Consider the following 18240-nt stretch of genomic DNA (forward strand, 5'->3'; position numbering starts at 1 on the left):
ATCTGCCTGTGGATCCCAGTGGTGGGGAAAGGAAGGGAACGGTAGGGGTCCCGCTCAGACTCTGGGTGGGAAGATACTTCGGGGAAGAACGAGCCAGAGGCTTTGCAGAGCCCAGTGGGCCAGGCCTCCCAGGGAAACCTTCTGAGGAGGGATCTCCAAGCTGGAGAGCCCAGGATGCCTGCACGAGAGGACCCACATCTCGTCGTGGTCTTGATTTGCATTGTCTTGGATGCTGTCAGGGTTGGCGTCTCCCTGTGTTCACTTAGCCCCATGCATTTCCTCTTCTGTAAAAGCCGCCCCGCCCTCGTTTTTCTATTGAACTGTCTGTCTGTTTCCTACCCCCTCCACTCCGCCAGGAGAGCCAGACTCTTGATATAGTCTTGATTCTAACCCTTTGCTACTTGTGTGTTACATAGATCTCTTCTCAGTTTGTGGCTAATCTATTGAGTTTCTTTAAAGTATCTGTGATGAACTCAGGTACTCAGGTTCTCAAATTTAATGTAGTTGAAATTATTACTCTTTTATGTTATGGTTTGTGATTGTATGTCTTTGTGAAGACATTCTTCCATACCCCAAGATATTCACTTCTGTTTTCTTCTGTTAAGCTGTTGCGCCCACAGGATACTGCCACTGTTCAGGGACCCGCGCCCCATGGTAGGGAAGGCAGACTCCGAGCACATCATGCCACCAGGAAGACCACCATGTAAGGGCCCTGCACAACCTCAGTGGTGTCATTGCCGTCAACCTGCAACACGGAGGGCACCAGGCTCCAACCATGGCTCCTGTGCCACCCTGCCCCTGCTCTGGGCCAGCACAAAAGGTGCTCGTGGAAGTGGAGGCAACACTCCCAGATGGATTGGGCACTGCATCCATCTGGGGACTCGAAACACTGGGACCAGCACAGAGCTGTCTGCTCACCACATGTCAGGATCTGCCAGGGACCATCTCACAGCTAATGACAACTCCTCCTGTCAGGGCCACAAAGCAGGGCTTTGTGATGCTTGGTAGCCGGCATCCTCCAGAGCAGGGCTGCAGGCCAGCTGGTCAGCTCAGGTCACTGCAGACAATGGAGCCACAGTTGGCTCTGGGCAGGCAGTGGAAGCCGGTGCAGAGAATAGCAACAAGGAGCAAACTCCCCGGCAGCGGCCAGGTCCACACCTGCCTCCGGAGGAAGGCGGCGGGGCAGGGCAGGGCAGGGCAGGGCGTGTTCCAGCAGAGCAAGCTGGGCCACGTGAATCTTGGGAAGTCTGGCCAGCACCCAGGCCGGTTTCACAGACACCCACCTGAGCCTGATTTTCCAGTTCTCAGTCTCCCCGGGGCCCTTGATAAATATTCAGTAGCTCTGGCCCCTGAGACGAGGTCTGGAGACATGCTTGGGCAGTGAAGTGAAGGAAAACTGAGAGGAGGACTTGAAAGGGGCCCTAGCCCTCAGCCTTTTCTTTCTGCTTGAAAGGGTCCCCAGGGAACCGCCCACCTGCAGGGCTAACCACTTGAGGCCAATGCTGGGGTTCTGGGAGCCCCTCTCAGGGAAGGAGGAGGGGAAGCTGGGCTTCCAGCAGTGACTCTGCTAAATATGGTATTTGATGGGTTCTTAAAACACCAGTAACAGCTAGAGCAGCAGCAGGGGCATTTGTAAGACACAAGATGCCGAATTAAAATTTGCATCTTCCCTGCCGGAGGAGCCAGCCTCGGTCTCTGTCTGTGATCCCCTTGAGCAGGCCACGGGCGTGAGTCTCACTTCTGCGGTCACGCTCCACCAGCGGCCCACACGACCTCCGCCGTGTGTCCAGCTCCTGTCCCCTCTCAGCTATCAGACCTCTCCACCCCGTGCGCTCCCCTCTCACCACACACCACAGTTCCAACCATTCTTATTATAAAGATTCCCATTTAGCTTAAGATATCGGGCAGACACCCCCCATTACAATAAACGTATGTGGAGTTCAATACATATTATGCTTAAATTTGACTAATTATATGTTAGACCGGTGATTTTCAACTGGTGTGCCACAAGAATTTTTAAAACATGCAACACCTGACTATGTAGTCAGGGGCACAGACCTCTTTTCTCTAAGATTATCAAATTTAAAAAATAATGACAGCCAACACAAAAATAGCCATCCGGTGTGAATTAATCAAAATTTATACCTTTTTTTGTCAGAGCAGCAAAAAGTATATTTTTTGGCATGCGGCAGAATTTTAGCAATTAGTTTATGTGTGGCATGGAATGAAAAGGGTTGCAAATCACTGTGTTAGACTTACATAGAACATCCAGGAGGTGAGACTATATAATGATCAAAGCGACTGTGAATTTAGTAACCACATTAAGCACCATGATATTTTACTTATCAAAGGAGCATCTAGGCACCTTTGAAAAAACAATGTGCAAGTTTGCTGTTCGTTCAGTCGAGAAAAAGTGAAGAGTGTGCATGGGAGTTTGTAGGCCCATCACAAAAGCTCTAGTTTCTGGAAGGGCGCCCCAGTGGCCTCAGGCCTGATGAGTCAGGGCATTCCCCGGGCTCCTCCACGGAAAGAATAGGGCTCACGGACCCAGGTCTCCAAGGCACCTGGCAACCTGGATGTGGCCCAGGCTGCCTGCTGCTGAGCAATTCTCATGAAGTCTGTCTTTGGATGGAGGAGTGGTTGGAGTTAGAACTTCTTTACCATTTTGGGGTCATAGACCCCTTGTAGTGAAAGGTCTGCAGGTTCCCCTGAAAAATTCATTTTGCCATTCAGGGGATTCCCAGAATCCTGGAGTCCTTCCATAGGCATCATAGACCCCACGTGGCAATCAACTTGATTGGGAGATCTCAGTGTTCTTCTAGTTCTAAGAGTCTATGGCTTATGATTTGCTTAGAGCAGTGGTTCTCAACCTTCCTAATTCTGCGACCCATTAATACAGTTCCTCATGTTGTGGTAACCCCCAATGTCATTGTTACAAATTGAACATAATTAAAGCATAGTGATTAATCACAAAAACAATATCTAATTATATATGTGTTTTCCGATGGTATTAGGCGACCCCTGTGAAAGGGTTGTTCGACCCCCAAAGGGGTCGCGACCCACAGGTTGAAAACCGCTGGCTTAGAGCCTGCTGGACTGGGATTCCCTGATAGAGCCCTTTATTTGGGAGCTTGGGGGATCTATGTCCCCTCCTTTACCACCAGCACATGTGGCCAGGGGTGACTGTGAAGAATGTCATGGTGCCACCTTGTGCTTCTATTCTGAAATTGCACATTTTCTGGGGCCACACACAAGCCTACCACTTTCCAGCAACACAAGGCTCTTTACATTGCTGCCTCAGGGCCTTTGCATTGACTGTTTCCACTGCCTAAAGGTCTGGTTTTGAAGAAGCCATTTATGCGAGTGCAGTTTGTACTGTCATATAATGAATCAAGAAAAAAAAAACCACAAGTTTTTATAAAGATGCTTTTATTCTCATTTGGCATATCATATGAGAAAATGTCCCCACTGAGAAAATATCATATGAGTATGTTAAAGAATTTTCTGAAATTTGAGGAAAGGCTCATGAGGATTATAGAAGGTATATTAGTCATCTCTCATTATGTTTTGCTGCAATAACAAACAACCTCAACATTCAGTGGCTGACAGCAACAGGAGTATTTATGCTGAAGTTACCTATTTGCTGTGAGTCAGCTGTGGCTCTGTTCCCGGAGGCCTCTTCATTGCAGGATGGAAGAACTAAGGAACTGCTGGGCAGACTCCTTACTTCTCCCCCTTTCAAGGAGAAAGTGACTGAGCGAAGGAACCCCCCACCGCTTCCCTTACATGAACAACCTTTAGGAGGAAAGGGAGGTTAAGGGTTGTGGAGTAGAAACTTTCTCCAGCTACAGGGATGCTAGGCTGCACCTTCCCAGAGCAGGACTGAAGCTGTCGTTGCCCCAAAGCAGGAATGGGCTGCATTGCAGCCCTGGGGGAGGGACGGGAGGCCTTGATGTAGGCAGGGCAGGGGTCCTAGGGGACCTGAAGGTCTGAGAGCTACTGTGGGTTCTTGGTTTTGCACAGGAAATAATTCAAATGAGAACCAGCATAGAGTTTAAAGTGAAAAGAGTTTATTAGTGAAGCAGTAGGACAGAGAAGCACCCCCTAGTGGGATTTCCTTCTTTTATTGAGGCTCATTGAATCGAGGGGGAGGGCACTCAGTAAGGGGGCAGGATCTTCTGGGGAAGGGGTGGAGAGTTCTCAGAAGACCACCGTGGACTATTTTGTGTCCTTTCCATTTCCTTTCTGTGTGCGCTCATGGCCGTCCAGGATGTGTGGTTTAGTACGCTAATGTATTACCATGAGCCTATGAAGAGGCTAGGGGCTACTGTAAGGTGAACTTAGTCACCATGTTGGATCGAGCTAGTCTTGCCGATTCTAAGCCATAGATCTGTTGGGGTTGGTCTTACTATGTCTTTGGTAGTCCTTGTAGCCCTTACCGGTTTCAGCCGTTTCCTCACGTACTCTACCTTAGCCTGGGCACTGGAGTCCCCCAACAAACATATACCTGGACCCAAGATTGCACCCCCCCCAAACCTTTCTACTCCAATTGCCAAATAGGGAGTGGGCGAGTTTCTGGGTGCATGAGAGGGCTCAGGCAAAGGCAAAGAGGAGGAAGGGAGGAATCAGACAGAGGGAGGGGGAGTGGCAGCTGTGTGGTGTGACAGCTCACTCAGAGACCCCCAGCTTCTTCAGCTCAGAGCATGCCAGGCCAGCACAGCCAGCCCCAGCTGCTTGCTCAGAGAGCCACGAGCCTGCAGTTAACCCTACACCTCTTCCCAGCCCCTCACCTGAGCCTCTTCCCACAACGGAATGGACATTAGAGCAACCCGCCTGCAAATTGATGGGTGATTTGTTTCCCCTGAAATACCTCTTTTCACGGCCACAGGAAAACAAGTTTCAAAGTGGATTGGGAAAAGGGGCTGGGGTTCGCATATGAAAAGAATAAGGAGGGAACAGATGGTGCCTGCTAAGGCGACCAGATTTTTTCCCCCCCAGTTAATCTGGGAATGACCTAATTTACATAGTATTTGCATAAATTTCCATTTCAAATTATAGCTGTCCTAACTTCAAGTATACAGGAGAAAATAAATTAGATCAGGCAACGTACTGTAAATGAACTCAAGCTGACTTTTGTGAAATGCAGGTCAAGCTTTAAAACCTGGCAGATGAGAGGAAATAAGTTTGTCCACTGTCCACTGGGGGGAGGGGGGAAGGTGCTAGAGAAAGCTTGTCTCCACCTCTCAAGTTAGAAAAAGTTACCAATGGTCCAGGCCAGAGGTGTGAGGAGATGAAGAATTCCACCTCTCTGCTGGTATTCTCCTCCTCCCACTGTGTGCCTTGGGAAGAACCAAAATTAGGAATGGCGCAGAAAAAGCAGGACTCTGTCCAGAAGTCAGGGTGGCCCAACCCCTTCCAGCCCCAGCAGACTGGACATTGTGTGGAGTTTGGGTGTGTTTCTTCCCACCACCATCCATTCATTTAGCTCCCCATCCATTCATTCTCACCCTCCACCAAACCCCAATCCCATCACACACTCTCAGAGACAAATTTGTATAAGTGCACAGGAACACACACAGAGCGCGCAAGTGCGTGCGTGTGCGTGTACATGCGTGCGCGCGCGCACACACACACACACACACACACACACGCAATCACACACACCCTGGTGGGGTTACCACCAGCCTGGCCTGCCCAGTCCCAAATCTGCCAGTAGAAACAGTAGAAACGTAGGTGTAGCAGTCATCAAGATTGTCTGAAGTCAGGGAAATCTCAGGTTGGCTCTGGTTTGCTAAATGTCAAGGTCCCTCTCTGTGTGGGACTAAATCAAACCTGGGGAAGTTGTAGAGAGGGAGGTGGACTCTTAAGGTAGGGTAGGCGGGGACAAGGCCACAGCTGGAAGCTAGGATGATGTCATGCCCTGTAGGGACATGAGGGCTGCTAGAGAAGACAATTCCCACCCAGATGAAGGAAGGCTCGCTGGTAGCCCTAAGTGGACTTGCTATAGTGAAAGCTGATCATCAAGGTAGCCTTCTGCTGACAAGTCCTGAGTGCTGGACTCTCTGCCATCAGGGAGTGTGTCTCCCTCCCTCACCCACTGATTTCTCTGCACATAGCATCCCCCTTTACTTCCTCATGCCTTCAGCCCAAAGGACAGAGATGGGGGGCCTTGCTCTCTAATGTTCCTTTGAAACAGTTTTTGCTGAGAATTCTCAAGCCCTCCCTGTCCCTGAAGTTAAAGCCAAGAGGTTTTGAATCCCTCCACCCCAACCCCTACCCCCTTGAGACAAGGGCATAGAACTGTCTGGCTGTTGGGGGTGGCAGGGAGTTTGAGAAGAGGGGGTTTAAAAAAAGGTGTTTAGCCCTAGCTGGCTTGGCTCAGTGGATAGAGTGTTGGTCTGCCAACTGAAGGGTCCCTGGTTCGATTCCTCAGGGCATGTGCCTGGGTTGCGGGCTCCATCCCCAGTGGGGGGGCCTGCAGGAGGCAGCCAATCAATGATTCTCACTCATCATTGATGTTTCCATCTCTCCCTCTCCCTTTTCCTCTGAAATCAATGAAAAAATATATATATTTTTAAAAAGATGTTTATTAATATTTCAAAAAGTTAACTTCTCTTTTTGGGAAGTTGTGACGCAGAGCCCATATAAGCCAATGAAAAATAGAAAAAGACCAGATGAAAGTGTTGCTGGCAAGAAAGAAGGGAAGAGAAAGGTCAAGTGGAGACGTCAGGGTCTAGTGCTGGCTAATTTTTCAAAAACTGCCCTCTCTGAGGCCCGGCCCCAGCCCCAGCCCGGCCCGGCCCTTGGGTCAGGCCACGCAGTGCGTGAGAGCTGTCAGCGGTCTCCGGGCAGCTGCCGGACAGCTGCGCACTCAGCCAGTCAGGTGGTTCAGATGAGTCACCACATCAGTGGGCTCCCGCTGGCCAGAGAGAAGGCTCTGAGACAGCAGCCTCAGCAAAGTCAGGTGTTCTCCTTCAGCGGGTCGTTTGAAGGCCCCGCACCAGCAGAACCGTGTTTTGGGGGGTCATCCCATCCCTAACATAAAAAATACCACGCTTTCAGCCAGAGGTTGACAAAAGCTTTCTGTAAAAGGCCACAGAGAAAATATTTTAGGCTTCACGGGCCATGCTCAAGTCTGCCATTTTAGTTCCAAAGCAGCCACAGACAATATGCAAATGAATGAGCACGGCTGTGAGCCAATAAATAGAGACATGGAAATTTCAATTTCATATAATTTTCATGTGTTGTCAAATGATTCTTCTTTTGATTTCCTCCCTTCACATAAAATCATTCTTAGCTCACGTGCCTACAAAAACAGACAGGGGACTGGATTGGCTGGTAGGCCCTACTTTGCTTTAAGCAAACGCAAAAGCAGAAGGTTGGGTCTTCATGAATGCAGATGAAGAATAGACTGATTTGGTTTACAGAAGGATCTAGTAGAGGGTCCATTGAACGCACTTTACATAAGATGTGATTGTAACTTTTTCCTACTCCACATCAGTGTCACTTTTCTTTCTTTCCCAACTTTGGTGTTTTTCAAAGTGGCATTTGCCATCTGTTAGTGGGCTGCAAAATTTATAACAGCATTTTGGATTAAATAGAATGGGATAGAATAGGATAGGGTAAGAAATATATCAGAGTTCATCACACATAGTTAACGTTGGTAATGTCTTATAAAACTTTGTCAGCTGTGTATATATTCATATATACATACTTATATGCCTGTGTATATAATGTCAGACGTATTTCTTATAGTGGATCATGGTCGAAACACTGAAAGCCACTACTCTGATGAGCACTGGGGAAAAGAGGGTTGAATTCCAACCCCCCTGGATTGTCGGCCAAGTCTGACACTTCTCTCTCCATCCCTGTGTCCCTGTGGTTTCCTTGATGATCATTCCTGAGAACCACTTGTCAGATATCCTCACCTGTCTGATAACCCTCCCTGCTTTCTTCCCTCTCCCCCAAAGGCTCCTGGCCCCAAAATAACCCTTTCTTTTCTTCTGTTAATAGCTCCCTTGCCCCACCTTCTTCCTATGAAAACCTTCCACTTTGTACACCCCTCCCAGCGCCCTTCTAGTAGCTAGATGGGATCCTCTCAATTCATGAATCACTTAGTAAAGCCAATTAGATCTTCCAATATACTCCACTGAACTTTGTTTTTTAATATATCTTTATTAATTTCAGAGAGGAAGGGAGGAGGAGAGAGAGATAGAAACATCAATGATAAGAGAGAATCATTGATTGGCTGCCTCTTGCACACCCCCCGCTGGGGATCAAACCCACAACCAGGCATGTGCCCTTGACCGGAATCGAACCTGGGACCCTTCAGTCCTCAGGCTGACGCTCTACCCACTGAGCCAAACCAGCTGAATTTTGTTTTTTAACATCAAATTTTCCCTTCTTGCTCTTAGAGTCAGAGTGTTTGGTTACAGTGTTTTGTTCTGTGTGGTTTATTCTTTTCTCTTCTTTTAAAAAAATATGTTTTTATTGACTTTTTGAGAGAGAGAGAGAGAGAGAGAGAGAGAAAGAAATGGCCTCATATACACACCCCATATGCAGACCCAACCTGCAACCTGGGCATGTGCCCTGACCGGGAATCGACAGGCAACCTTTTGAATGATGCTCAAAACCAACTGAGCCACACCGGCCACACAGGACTGTTATTTTCATTTCTTCATGCCCTTCCCACCTTCTGTGGGTGTTGTTGCAACCCCTCTCCTATCCTGCATGTCATTTGAATATGAACTTAATGGATGCTAAATAAGTCAGCAAAGATGCTGTTTTTAGCACAGTTCAGCAGATGTGTTTCGGAGGAAATGTGCTTGTACAGGCAATGTCACCCAAAAGGCACCACGAATCAGTGCCTTTGCATCCAGACAAACCACACGCACACATCCTCCCATGGGGCCGCCTCTCTGGGGGAAGTGAAAGTGTCAATGCCACCCCACCTCCCCCCATACACTTTCTCCCCTGCCCCACACGGCACTAAGGACTCTGGGGTCCTTCACCAAGGAAGGGACAGTCTCCAGCCTCGAGTGGCACAGACCAGCCAGTGCTGGGAAAATAGTCCGTGCTCAACAATTTTGATGGATTAAAACCAGGGCTATATCATTCAAGTTCTATCCCAAGTTCCAGCACTTTAGGGGATTCTGGGAAAAGCAGTTCAGGCCAAGGAATGCTCACTGAGCCTGGCTGACTCATTCTCAGGGTTGAAGAATTCTTGCCCTGAGAAGAGGTCTGCTATTCCGGGTTTGGGCCTTGCAAACACTCCCAGCGGCTCCTTAGGGCAGCTTCACCCACAAGCACTGTGGCTGGAGCTGCTCTCCTCTGGGGCTTTCAGGCGCTTTCTTCCCAAGCAGGCTCAGGGCTCCGCTGCCTCAGCACTGCGTGGTGTGGAAGCACAGGGACCCCAGCGCTGCTCCTAGTTAGCTCAGTCACCTGGCCTCTCTGGGCTTTCCTCTTCTTACCTGCATAACCAAGGGTTGAGGCAGATGGCCTCAAAGCTATTTGCAGATTTAAAACTCCCTAGAGTTTTCTCATCTCCACGCTCAGTCCAAACCACAAGATTGTACGGAGATTAGCACGAGGGTGTGAGGTCCCCTGCAAACTGAGAAGCCCTGGGCACATCAGCTCTTCGAATGACAATGAACCTGTGAGCCTGGAGCTGCGGGGCCATCACCTCCCAGACACTGCGCCAGCTCCTTGGATCAGAAACTTAACAAAAGCCTGGCTGAGCCCAGATTAAAGTTCTTGGAGCCTGGCCTTGGGGCCTGTCCTGGTGAGCCTCCGCTGTCCCAAAGGCAGGAGACTTTCAGAGACTGGGGGGGGGGACTGGGGGATGGCAGGTGGGGCTCCGCCCCAGGAGCATGCCCTGCTTGGAAAGTCCTGTGCCCAGTGGCATCAGACAGCAATAGGCCCTAAAAGGAAACCCCAGACTATGAGTGTGGATTACTCACGTCTACCAGCACTCAACACACTTTCCACCTGGTGAGCGGCCCCCCGTCCAGACTCACACAGTCCACATCAGCTATTGCCTTGACTGTCCCCCTGGGTCCAGTGACGTTTGGCCTGAGGCCTCTGAGGAGAGGCAGGAGGAACCGTGCAGAGAGGAGAATCCACAGTGCCTGGCCAAGGTGTCTGCCACCTCGTCTGGGAGGCTCCACCGTGCAGGCGAGCCCAGCAGGGCTCTAGGAAAAAACCCAGTGGCTCCCGGGAAAAATCCTACCTGGCCAGAACACAACAGTGAATGTTCACTGCTTACTCTGCACATGATCTCCCTTAATACACACACTCTGCTCCAGGGCACACGGTGCCGTCTCCCTTTTACCCGGTAGGAAACAGAGCACAAAAATGTTAAATAACTTAAGGTCCCAGAGAGCTCATATTTGACCCCATGTGAATCTCCTATCAAAGGTCACACTCTTAGCCACTAAACCACATCTTCTCCAGAGCGGGAACAGCTTACCTTGGAGTTGTTCACCTAAACTAGAGACCATTTTATGTCCCGAGACACTGTTTTGCAGTGAAGGTCAAGTGTCATCAGAATTTGGTGGATTAAATAGCTACACCTCAGACAAAGACCCTACCACTTTGGTGTGAGAAGTTGCATCTTTAGGGTTCTAGGGGTCTTCAAATACAGAAGGGATTGGACTTCAGTGATGGTGTTCTAGGTCTCAGTGGAATGGTCCAGGTGAAGAGATCGCTTCCCCAGTGTCACACTCAGCCCACCTGGGCAGCGCCAGGCCAAGGAAACGCCCAGTTGAAATGGAGACTTCTGGTCCAGCCCACCTGACTCACTAGATTCCCTCCCACTGCCCGCCATGGTGGGTATGGTTATTTTATTCAGAAAGGAGGCATTCTGGTGTCTTTCGTTCACTAACAAAAATCACACTGTGAGTTAGTGGCAGAGCTCCCAGCACTCTGGCTGGTCTGAGACGGGTATGAAGCCCCAGGTATGAAGCCCCTCGTTATTCTGAAAGCGCTTTGGCTTGAAGCGGGAGGGTCTGGAGTTGGCCTTGGGGGGGGCGAGGGGTTGATGCAACATTACAGAATAAACTAGGAGCAAGCTAGATGCCAGCATGTCAATATCCACAGCCCTTTCCCAGTGTCAGGGGACAGTTAGATGGGAAACGGGCCCTTGCCTGGCTTAGGGAAAGGAGTTGAGAATGGCCACTGGATCAGTGAGGGTTGCAGCTGGGTGCTCTGTGTCGGGGAAGAGGCGTATTTAAATCGATGCTCAGCGGTTCTCTCCTCACAGTCCCTCAAAGAACATGAAGTTTATAGGAAAATAAAATTTGAGAACTTTCACAGAGATAGCCAGTAAGTGAGATACAAGAAGAGTAGAGGTGTTGGAGGTGAGGCCAGTCCTTCACAGTTATTATTGATATCCCACCCCTATCATCATCGTGACTTTATTCTGTTACTTACAGGACAGGAGAAGGCGCCAGACGTATCAATCATGGAAGCTTTACACCCACCATTCCTGGCTAAGAAAAACTGCCCTCGTCATGACCCTTCAGGAGGGAAGTGTCCCCTACACGTTCCTCATCCAGATTTTGCCCTGTTTTTACCACATGGCCCTCTCTTGGACACACGGGCTTGGGCAGGGCTGGATGGCTTGCCCAGGGCCAGCCACTCACGGACTGACTAGTATTATCTAATACGGCCCAGCTCAATAACCCTGTCCAAATGAGAATTAGAACTAGCAATCAATCAATCAAATTATATCTTTCTCAGGGAGTTGATTTTGGAAATAAAGAGAAAACGAGCCAGTGGGTAGCAGACCAAGAATCAGGAAGCCACACTTCGAAGATTAAGTGAAGATTGCAGCCACTGAGTCACACGGATGCCAGAGCCCTGGCCCCAGTGGCTCCGCACAGGGGCTGGCAGCATACCTCACAGGCGGGCACCGCCTTGTGCTCAGGCTGGAGGATGTACCTTTGTTGCATCCGAATATGTGTGTTGTTACAACAACGCTCCTCAGACAGAATGTTGGGGGGAATGCTTCACGTAAAACGGGAGAATCCCAAACTGGCCCATTGGAGGGGAGAGAGCGGGGAGTGTCATGGCAGGCCTGTGCAAGGGAACCATGTGTTTGCCAGGAGGTGTGAATACTTGGACTCGTGAGTGTAGAAGAGAGCACAGTGGGGGCCATAACAGTTATCTGCAAATGAAGACACGGCTTGAAGCGTAGCCAAGTGAATGGTATGATAAGTAGGATGTAACTGAATCCCTTTAAACACTTGCCAAACATCCTAGTATTTGAACATGCACCATTATGTTAGTCAGGACCCTCTTGGTTTCAAGTGACAGAAACTTAACTCGAATTAACTTACGAAGGAATTGGATGGCTCACAAAATTGAAAAATCTAAGGATAGAGTCAGGCATGACTGGATCCAAATGCATAATATCAGGAACCAGTACTTCTCTATCTCTTACTGCTTTCCTCCAGTTGGCTTCATTTTTTGCTTGGCAGGCTCTTCCCATACTTGCTCTGGTGGCCAAACATTGGCTTCATGTTTCATGCTTACCTCCTTCCAGCTTAGCAGCCTCAACAACAAAAAAAGAATAATTCACTAGGTGTACAGCACAAGTCCCAGAAACAGCTCTCGTTGGTCTCCTGGGGACATGTATTCATCCCTGAACCAATATGTGGGACCAGGAGAAGCAGTGATCTGATTGGCCTGGCCTGGGTCACGTGCTCAGATCTGGATGGGCTGACATCAGAACACAGGGCCTAACAGTAGAAAAATGGCTATTATTGGAGGGATGTTGAACAAGACAGATATCCACCTCAGCCCCAAACAAAAGAGTTGAGTACAACCTCTCTGGAGTAATGATCCTTGAACTCCTGACATATAGCTGCCTTGAATGCCAAATGAATGACCTTCACATATATATTGATTTCAGAGAGGAAGGGAGAGGGAGAGAGAGATAGAAACATCAATGATGAGAGAGAATTATTGATTGGCTGCCTCCTGCACGCCCCCTACTGGGGATCCAGCCTGCAATCAGGGCATGTGCCCTTGATCTGAATCAAACCCAGGACTCTTCAGTCCGCCGGCTGATGCTCTATCCACTGAGCCAAACCAGCTAGGGCCCAAATGACTTTCTGATCCCAATCTCCATGCGACCTAACCATACTGTAATGATGGGTTTATCAATCAGAGTTCTTCTTTACAAACAACAGAACCCATTCTAGTTTGTTTACGAAAAAAGAATGTATTAAAGGATATTCACGCCTCACTGGATGTCTGGCAGAGTTAGAGTGTGGGGTGGGCGAGAGGCTCTGAAGCCTTGAACAATACCCAAATCCCTGCCGGTCTGGTCACAGGCTTGATTCCACTGCCTTTGGCGTGTGCTCCTGGGAGCATCTCTGTCTCTGCTGCCTGCAGGGCCCCATATCCCCTGCCATGCTCTGCCCCCATCACCAGGATGCAGTCCCACACAGCCGTCGCTTCCTTGCTTTGCTCTCTTCCATATTGAAGCTTCATGTTGCCACATCTAATCAGCAGAACCTAGCTCTGGCTGCAGTTAGTCAGGGAAACGGAATTCTGACCTCCAACCTGGTGAGGTAATGCCCCTAACATGACCACTTTTCCTTACTGAGCAAGGCTATTCAAATGATGCTGGGCAGGCACCAACATGTCCCACACCCACCATAGCGTTAGTCGGGTCTTCTGGGTTTTGGAGAGACCAAGCAATGGGGCCAAAGCTCCTTATTTCCACATGCGGCCTCCCAATACATCTGTGAGCCTCTGACTTTTGCCACCAATGAAACCCAGTTAATCCAAGTAATTGGGCCAACGTGATTTGGGTGAAAGTTAGCGTGGAAGTAGTGTTTCCTTCCCAGCAAATCTGGATCCCAGAAGCTCAGCATTTCTTCTTCAAAAGGGAAACCCTCAATGGGTCTTTTGAGGGAACCTGTAAAGCAGGGCCACCTGGAGCCCTCCCAGGAGGGCCAACCCACAGCCACTCCACAGGCCTTTTTACAGAGCTCCACAAATGCCACGCGGCTCTGCTGTTTAACCACAGACCATCCCCAGCCATTGACAAGGGGCAGAGTTGCCAGGCGGGGCTCCATGGCAAGGGTCTTCCCACTCTGATACATTTCCTTCAGAGTCTAGAATCCTATAGCTGCCTTTGCCAGGAGTTTGGATTCTCTGACCTCCCTCTTGCGGCTCCCACTGTCTCTAGTCAGGAGCTTAAGTCATTCAATTGAGAAATCGTTTTTGAGTATCAGCTATGTCGCAGGCATTGTACTAACATTGGAATACTCTGCCCCCAGGAAGCCTTCAGACAGGTAAGTTAGCCAAAGCTTAAATGGAGGGGGGTGGAAGGAGGGCAGGAACAACAATGTTCAAGCGTCATTATCTAGAAAGAGATGCCTACGTTGCATTTTCAGCAGACTTATTGATCAGGGTCACTATGGAAGCCAAGGTCTGTGACCGAATATAGAAGTATAGTCATTTTATTTTCCGAACACAGTCTAGCAAAGAAATCTCAGTTGGAGAATTCATTTGTGTAGAAGTCTTCAAAAGATATCGCTGTTAAATACATTGTGTTATACTTAATAAGTGAAAAGAATAAAATCAGAGGAAATGATGACCACGTCAAAAAATCTTACCAGTGCAGTCAGTTGAATATATATAACTGGTTATACTAGGAAGTCCAGTCTTTGACCCTGGGAACCCACCCGTGGGGACGTGCAGAACTCCCCTCAGAATATTGACATGTTCCACCGAGCAAAATATGGACTCTGACAGCAAGGGAAATGAGGACATGTCGGATGGAGACCTCAAATATTCTCTTGCACAGACCACAGACCTCTTCGCCACGGGGTGGCAGGTGCCTACAGGGACCACTAGGTGTCGCTGTGAACCTGCGAGAGCGAGGCCTCACGCTGCAGGCACACACCAGCTTGGTCTGTTTTCAATCAACACGTTGTCAGTTTGTCTCCCCGAGGCCCCAGAAGTGTGCTTGGAATTTTTATTTCTTGAGAAATCCTGTGATTCAGCTGCTCTTTGTTGGCCCCGCTCTAGCTGCACTAGCTCTACCAGCCCCCCAGGCAGGGGGGTCTCCCGCAAGCGTCTTCAGGCCACCAGCCACAGTGCCACCTCTCTCTGCTCTTCCTACGAACACCCTTTGCTGCTACCTTACTATCTATCCCTCCCTTTTTGCCTCTTCACAGCCCTTATTCCCGGTGCCCAGTGACACCAATGGGTTCCCAGCTCCTCCGTGCCAAGGGCACCATCCTAGCCAGGCTTGTCCAAACCCTGGTGAATTTCATGGCACCTAAATCAGCTCCCACATAAAGCAAATTCCCCCTCGCTTCCCTGTTCTGATTCTGCCCCCAACCTTGCCCCCTTCTTCCAAAGCATCTGGGCAAGATTTAGTGTTGAGATGGGAGCCACAAGAGGCTAAGCTTCTTACCAGCAATCCCAGACCCTAGTCCTGGCATCAAAGACCATAGAAGCCACACCTGCCTTCGAACCCCTCCTCCCTCTGCCACTTACTGGGTGTGGGACCTCACCCTTTCTGAGCCTCCATTCTTCATAAGCTAAATTAGACAGCACCTCCAGATGCATGTATTAAATACAATTATAAATACAAAGGACCCACGGATCTTGCACAGTACAAGCATTCAATACAAGCTTTTTATTAGCATTACCCGGACACTTTCACGGACACATCAGCACACACTCAACCAAACGAAGGCATGGAGTTTGGGAGCCTCATTCTCATGAATCTGGGGGGAGATGGTATGTCAAGGAAACAAAAGCTGTATGCTGTATTCAGAGATACCAAGTACCACGGCAGATTCTAACCCTCTCACTTATGTCAACAGCAATGAAGTTGTTCTGAGCCCAGCTGGGAGCTGTCCTGGTCAACAGCCATAGCTTGCTGGGCAAAATGCCCCCTCCCTGCCCCGGGGCCTTCCGGGAAGAGGCCACTTGTGGGTGGAGCCAGCACTCACCCCCTTCCCCAGATTTGGCGCTCCCTGGTGTCCGGCTATGACATTGCTGCAGCGGGTTTTGTGGGTGCCCACACGGAGGAATTCTGACCGTGGATGCTCTGTGGCTGCTCTCTGCAGCCCTGAGAATACAGGCGCTGGGAAGCTTGGGGATAGGTGGGAAGAAAGAGCCTGTCTTTTAAGAGACTTTTCTGTACCACTCGGTGGAAGCTAAATGGCAAAAGAGCCCCTGCTGGCCAACTTTGGTTAGTGCGGTTCCTTCCCCTTTGGGAAGAGGGGGCTGTTTCTGAGTGACTGCCTTGACTTGACGTCTTTGAAAGGTGCTTGGTAACGCATGCTGGGAGGAGACTGCCTCTGTTGAGCAGTAGACAGGTAGGGAATGTGTATAGGACACAGAGAAGAAAGAACTTTGCCTTTCATCCAGCCCAAAGCCTTATGTGCTGGGCTCGTCAGGGCTGTGGGAGGACAGGGATTATTTCGGATCCCAAACCAAGCCATGAAGAAGAGGACACTCTCGGAGCTTGTATGGATGCTGCACTGAGAAGGTTTGATTTCTGTGGCCATGAGAAGCCTTGGGCTTTCAGGGAAGAGAGTTACTCCATCAGAGGACTCATCTGAGGGTTCGTCTGACACCTTTCCCCACCAGAACACAAATCAAAGGCCACAGCTGAGCCCTTCCCCCTGGAGAGGACACACCAGGTTTCTGTCCCAGCTCTGGGACCTCCGCAAGCTCCCTTATCTCTCCACCCTCAGCTTTCTCCTCGGTCAAATGCAGATAACCAGACCATCCTCAGAAGAGTATTGTGGGGATTAGAGACGTAGCCAGCCGCTCAGCAATGTTAGACACACATCGCAATCCTGAGGTTTGTGGGGACCTATACGCAGAGGACTCAGGCGCAAGGGAAGATGCTACTGTGAAGCTCAGTGAGATGGGCCAGCATCCAGACCACACCCAGACCGCTCATGCCAGAGCTGACAACACTGGGGAAAGGCTGAATGTCCCACTGTGACCTGGGCTGAGGCATCTCGCCTGCCGATTCTGAAAGCTTTTCAAACCCTTATGCATCGTTGGTGAGAACATATGTTTGCACGAGAACTTGTACATGAACATTTACTGCAGCATTATCGTAAGAGCCAAAGGGTAGAAACAACCCGAATGTCTACCAACTGATGAATGGATAAACAAATGAGGTATGCCCATTCAATAGAACATTATTCAGTCACAAAAAGGAATGAAGTACTGATATCTGCTACAGCATAGATAAATTTTGAAAACATGGTGCTAAGTGAAAGAAGCCAATCGCAAAAGGACAAATATCATATGATTCTATTTATATGAAATATACAGAAGAGGCAAATTCATAGAGACGGTAGCTCACTGGGTGCCAGAGCTTGAGAATGGGGAATATCTATTAATGGGCACAGAGCTTATTTTGGGAGTAATAAAATGCTTTAGAATTCAACAGTGGTGATGGCTGCACAACTCTGCAAAACCACTGAGTTTTATGGTATGTAAATTAAATCACAGAACAAACAATAAAGTCGTTACCAAAAATAAAATCAAAGACCGCTTAGCCTGCCAGCTGGAGTGTGCTCTGGCTGTGGGCGAACCGATGAGATGGGCAGCGCAGGGAGTGAAGCTCTTATGAGCCTCACCTGTAAGTCAGATTAACCAGCTTCCTCCCCTCAGTCCCACCTGGTCCTGAAGGGGCCACAGCAGCCACAGACTGGTTCCGAATACCCCTGACATTAAAGCGCTGCTGAGGACCTGGGGCGCCGTGCCAGGGCAGGGGGGTGCTTCCCTCCGAGCAGGCACCACACAGGAAGAAGGCAAAGCTCATAAGCACGCTTTGCCTTGGTCTTTTTTAAAAAATTTAAATTCTTTATTGTTTAAAGTATTACATCAGCGATTCTCAACCTGTGGGTCGCGACCCCTTTGGGGGTCGAACGACCCTTTCACAGGGGTCGCCTAAGACCATCGGAAAACACATATATAATTACATATTGTTTTTGTGATTAATCACTATGCTTTAATTATGTTCAATTTTGTAACAATGAAAATACATCCTGCATATCAGATATTTACATGACAATTCATAACAGTAGCAAAATTACAGTTATGAAGTAGCAACGGAAATAACTTTATGGTTGGGGGTCACCACCACATGAGGAACTGTATTAAAGGGTCGCGGCATTAGGAAGGTTGAGAACCACTGTATTACATAGTTCTCCTTTTCCCCCATTGACCCCTCCCCTGCCTTGG

At 49.2% G+C, this 18240-nt stretch overlaps 1 long non-coding RNA gene across 1 annotated transcript in view; it reads left to right on the top strand.

Annotated features, from left to right (window-relative positions):
- Window positions 1–485: 485 nt before the first annotated feature.
- The window catches only part of LOC118666010, a 49508-nt gene continuing 31753 nt past the window's right edge, over window positions 486–18240 (top strand). Inside the window, exon 1 of the long non-coding RNA XR_004970803.1 lies at window positions 486–703. This is a non-coding gene — a long non-coding RNA (uncharacterized LOC118666010). The remainder of the gene's footprint in view (window positions 704–18240) is intronic.

Source organism: Myotis myotis, unplaced genomic scaffold (genome assembly GCF_014108235.1).
Source record: "Myotis myotis isolate mMyoMyo1 unplaced genomic scaffold, mMyoMyo1.p scaffold_m19_p_11, whole genome shotgun sequence".
Lineage (NCBI taxonomy): Eukaryota > Metazoa > Chordata > Mammalia > Chiroptera > Vespertilionidae > Myotis > Myotis myotis.